We start from the raw sequence: 6,000 nt of genomic DNA on the forward strand, positions 1-6,000 counted from the left end.
ATAGTATTTTTACCGCGTGTTTACACCCAAAATATGTATATATAAATTCGTTTACCTTTATCTCCATGACAAGATACTGCCTCTTAATGCATGGTTCATAACCTTTTAATGAACCATTAAGATGTAAGCTCTTAATGATCATTGAGAGGCTACCAATTAACAACCTCTTACTTTTTATTACATTGTTTTTTTAATCAAATTCCACCATATATATTTCAGTATGTGTATTACTGAATTTGCTTTTCATTTGCTCTTTCAAAATCAAAATAAAACTCACATTAAATTTAGGGGTAATCAGATTGGAAATAACTTTTAAGTGACACTCTATCATTGCAACACTTCAAAGCAAGTTCGTCCTACTTTTATTTGTTGTTAGGAATCAATAATGATCCATCGATTCTCAAGCAAAATTTTAAATTTAGGTTATTATTCTTTTTATTGGATTTTTTATTTTCTTAGTTTTTCTTTGTTTTTATACACGACTGTTGATTTTTTATCCACATTTTATCGAACAAGTATTCGTGTATAAAATTTTCGATCAATGTAAAAAAAATTGTCGATGTCCTCTTTGTCATATCATGTCTTTATTTTTTGATTTTTCTCATTTAGTTGTTATATTGAGTGTGTATATACCGAAATCGTAACGAACCAAACTTATATTGTCTGCATACCTGACCCGGCCCGTCGTAAAGTTACATCTTAAAAGAAAAGGCATTTTGAACATATATTTGTAATACACTTTTTTATGTGGAGAATGTGATATCTAAACTATAAGTTATTAAGCATGTATTATTGGAATCAAATATAAATCTGATAATAAGAAAATATTATAAAAGACTACAAGTGTATGTAAAGTATTCCTACAAATGATGCATGCATAGTGCAACAAAGGTCTAAAATGCCGAACTACATTAAAAAAATCCACCTTTCGACCAATCCACACAACTTTAGATATCCAGATTTTGTCACGTGCATGATGATGATGACACATTTTCTTTCTTTCGAAAAACAAACAAATGATAAGGTCGTATGCAAACACTAAGGGGTGTTTGGCCTAGTTTTTTTTGTTTTACAAAATAAGTTTAATTTGGTGTTTGGTTTAGCTTTTTAAGCTTAAGCTTCTAATTGAAGAAGCTTGTTTGAAGATGGTTTTTTTAATTTATTTGAAGAAAGCTTATTTGTAGCATATAAGCATAAGCCAAAAAATAAAAGCTAGGCCAAACACCCCCCTAAATATAATTATAATTTACTTGTTGCCAACGTTAGGTAGATTTGAGTTTACATTTTATCGAGGAACATTTTATAAATATACCAACTTTAAATCCAGAAATACAACATTAGCGACTCTATCTCATCTTATTATAGACAGAGTCGGTTTTAAAAATCTCTTAAAATTTCGGAACTGAGGGCTAGTAAGAAAAAGACCCTAAAATCACGTTTTTTATTGTGTGATAAATAATTTGGCAACTTTATCAATTGGATTGCATTTTTAAAGCCAAATACGCACCAAAGCAAAAATAAATAAATAAGTTACTAAAATTATCCATATAAAACACAAAGAGCTCTTCTATATATGTATATATAAAAAAAAGAGAACCGCTCATGAACGTTGAATAAAAGACCTTTAGTTCCCTAAATTAACATTTTTTTTATTGCATCAAGAAGTCAATTTATATGTTTTTGTTTTAAAACAAAATTATTGTAAAATATATATAAAACCTTTTTTAACAATTATGGGTCTCTCGAAAGAGTGAACTTGGGTCAATCGACCTCCCTTCAGACTGCCCTAATCGTAAGTAATTGGAAGATTAAATGGAACATATAAAAATAGACAAATAAATAAAAGTGACATAAATTTGTTCATATAATATCCAAGAAATATTTAACTTTCAACCTAAGAATTTAGGGTTTAGGTTTAGGTTTAGGTTTAGGATTTATAAGATACTAAATGGATGAATCATACAATATATGCAATTAATACAGATACTAATTATTGTATCAAATTGACTAAAAGTTTTAAGGAATTAGAAAATTAAAATTTGATGGTATGCAAAAACAAAAATATTATTCAATATATAACTTATTAAATTGAAAATGCTCCCATAACATAGATTTGGGTTGCGTGCACATGAAAGCTATAACATAGATTTGGGTTATATGGATTTCATTTGGCTTTTCAAAAAAATAAAAACAAATGAAAGCTATAAATATAGTGTAGGAGTTACAATCAAACCAAATATAGTGAAACTAGTCGATGATAAAGTTTACTGCATATATGGTTTCAACTTTCAACTGATAATATCTTCTTCGTCGTGATACTACAATGTATGGTCACTATCGACAATAAAAACATAATTTACCTATGGTGACTTTATTAAAATATATTGGAAGTTGATACGGCAAGAAAAGGATTCAATCCCAAAGATCAGGACTTGAAAAAAAGGGAGGTGTGACCTTCAAGGGTTGTGTAGCTAGTAAGCACCGAATTTCTTTCTACTAAAGGTTTACACTTTTAATGTTTCTATTGGTAAACATCAAGGCCGTCTCCGAATATTTAAATACCCCGGCTGAGCTGGAATAAAAAAAGCTCGTAGACCTTAACGAATAACGAAATATATAACTAGTTTTTATTAACGATGATTAATGTTATAACAATAAATATAACAAAAATATAATATGAATGTTAAATACCCAAATTTTTGAAACCTTAAAACTTAATGCTTATACAAGTTATTGATACAAAATTTATTAATGTATTTATTTTAATATATACTCAATTGTTTTTTATTTGTACTTTTTTTCTTAATAAGATAAAAACATGTAAATAATATGTTGAAATAAAAGTAAATGATGAAGTATGACTAAAACAAAACTAAAACGGGTGAGTATGGACTATTTTTGTCATTTCTTGAAACTTAATTTTGTTATCTTCTCCACTAAGGGGCTGTTTGGGATTCCTTATTTTTGCTTCTTATAGCTTATAACTTATGGGTTATAAGTTATAAGGTGTTTGAGAAAGTTGGGTTTTGTGAGTGTAAAATGCATAAGTTATAACATTGTAACTTATACCTTATGACTTCAATAAGGTATAAGGAGATAAAATAAGGAATCCCAAACACCCCCTAAGACTTTCCGGAAAAGTTATCCAGTAAACCGATTTTTCCGGTGACTTTTAAACACCAAAATTAATGACCAACTCGATCAATTGACGATGTCGTTTGACTCAATATCTTTTATATACCAAACATATATATGTATAAATAAGTTTTGGCCCCCGAAACTTAGAGCATCTCCAGCGTAGTGTTCAGTTCCGATGTGACATTGTTCAGAATTCTGAACTGCATAAATACACATTGGAGGTGATGTCAGTTTAGAACATATTCATAAAGCTGGATGGAACTAAATATGATAAGTGAACCCAATGTAATTAATTTTCATTTAAATTTCAAAACCAATTCCGACCATCACTTTAATTATCTTTCTTTTTAATTAAAAAATATTTTTTTTATTTGCTTTTACTTTTAAACGGTAAAATATTTTATTTGCTTTGGCATGCATATTTTGGTGTGGCGAGTCGAATAATGATATCAACATCATAAATCAATCACCAATATTCAACAAAATTTTAGAAGGCGGTGTGCCTTAATGCCATTTTATAATGAATGGAACAAAATACAACATGGGATACTTCTTGCAGATGATATATATCATTAATGGACGACGCTTGTCAAAAGCTTCAAATATCCGCAAAGCCCAAAAATGTTGGAATTCAATACACGTCATGAATCGGCAAGAAAGGATGTCGAGATGGCATTCGGTGTCCTTCAAGCTCGATAGCAAATTATACAAGGGCCAACAAAAATATGGAGCAAAAGGTTAATAATTAATGATATAGTGTATACATCCATTCTACTACATAATATGATTGTAGAAGATGAAGGAGACACAATAACCGATTGGTCGGATGATAAGGGTGAAGAACTTGAACCAACAAACCATGGACCGATTGTAGATTTCGAAGGACACTTGGCAAGATTCAGGAATATACGTACCAATGATGTAAGGCCCCGTTACCGGTAGCCCTACTTTCGTGTTGGATTTACTCATAAACGCAGTTCTAAATATCAGAGTTAATTAAAACATTCGCGGAATATAAAAACTTTCATAAAACATTTCATAACAAAACACATCTTGTCTTAAAACAACATCTTGTCTTTCAAAATAAACAAAACGTTAAACTTAAACGTCTTGAGTCTTCCGACGACAGCCTCTTATTCAGTGCCACGTGTCTCCTCAAGCGAGCTGAATCATCCTACTCACCTGCGTGCATACCAAAAGTCAGCTACGCTGAGTGAGTTCTAGTTGATCATACATTATACAATACACACAAACTTATATTCTTTCATTCATACTTTCATACTTTCTTTTGTATTAACTTGCTTTCATATCTTACGTTATAAAGAGCATTACGCCCTACATTCCTCGAGTATTATTAGGGCTCGGTACCCTCCTTCCTCGAGTATTATTAGGGCTCGGTACCCTCCTTCCTCGAGTATTATTAGGGCTCGGTACCCTCTTTCCTCGAATATTAGTAGGGTTCGGTTCCCTAGTTCTCGAATATTAGTAGGGTTCGATTCCCTCCTCGTTACCATACAACCATACATCATACCTCGAGTATTATTAGGGCCCGGTACCCTCTTCGTAACCATACAACCATACAACCATCCTTTCCTTCTTTTATTAACTTTATCACATTCATACACATAAGCATACATATCATACTTACCTTATACATAGCGTTACAACCTGACAGTACGTGCAATATCCGAAGATCGTTCACGTACCATCAAACAATCATTCATACATTTCACATTATTCACATAAGGCATACACTTATCTCTTAGGATAAGCGTATTAACAAACATATTTAGTATGCACACAGCCCCGAAAACATAACACATAAATGGGGCTAGAAACTCACATGAATCCTGTTACGCTCTCCGTTAATCGTTATTCCCTTATTGAGTTGTGCATGGCTAACTGTATAATATTTACATGTATCAATTAACTACTACTACTCGTATAGTATTTCTATCTTTATATAACCCACAACAAACGGGGGTCCGGGGGCAGCGCCCCTGGCAGCTGGGTCTAGGGGTGGCAGCCAGGTCAGCTTGAAAAAATTTTATTTCCATTAACTGTCTTAACACATTTTTCATTAGGTTTTTAATTTATTTTCTAATTTGCTAACTCCAGCGAACTTATCATTAAGCGAACTTAACAATAAGCGAAGTTAGTGATCGGCGAACATATGCCAGGCGAAGTTATCATGGGCGAACTTATCACCAAGCGAAGTTATCAGTTAGGCGAACTTAGCCTTAGGCGAAGTTATCAGCTAGGCGAACTTGGCCTTAGGCGAAGTTATCAGCTAGGCGAACTTGGCCTTAGGCGAAGTTATCAGCTAGGCGAACTTGCTTGCAAGCGAACTTGCATGAAGGCGAAGTTATGGCTTGCAGGCGAAGTTGCCCAGCTGCCGTCTCTGTTCAAACTTAATCACCACAATCACCCTTATTTCATCGAGAATTTCTTGGATATTACATTAACTAACTCCGCGATCATTCCCATGGCCTAGTTCGGGTAAAACTTAGCCCGGAAAGACATAAAGTTTGGAGCTTTCGGCTTAAAACGTTTAATAACAAGTCGCCGTACATAGCCATAGGTTTGTCAAGTTCATTTCCAACATCAAGTTTGTTACTTTACGTTTCGTTTAGACCCGATTTACTTTATGTTTAAGTTTCAAAGCTAACCGATCCTAAAAACGTAAACTTTAAGGTAAAAGGCATACCTTTACGCGTTCGGTGTGGTCGCGGTTTGCTTGGTTATCTCGTATCTAACTCGTATATCGAAGGTCTAATAATGGTTGGCTTGATTTTGGACTCGAGTCCCGTTCTCTCTCTCTCGCGGCCGTGTGAGGTGAAGGATGTGTGTGTTTTTGAGTGT

The sequence above is a fragment of the Bidens hawaiensis genome, unplaced genomic scaffold (assembly GCF_021521415.1).
Source record: "Bidens hawaiensis isolate Kalapana, Puna unplaced genomic scaffold, B.hawaiensis_p1.1 tig00050662_1, whole genome shotgun sequence".
Classification (NCBI taxonomy): domain Eukaryota; kingdom Viridiplantae; phylum Streptophyta; class Magnoliopsida; order Asterales; family Asteraceae; genus Bidens; species Bidens hawaiensis.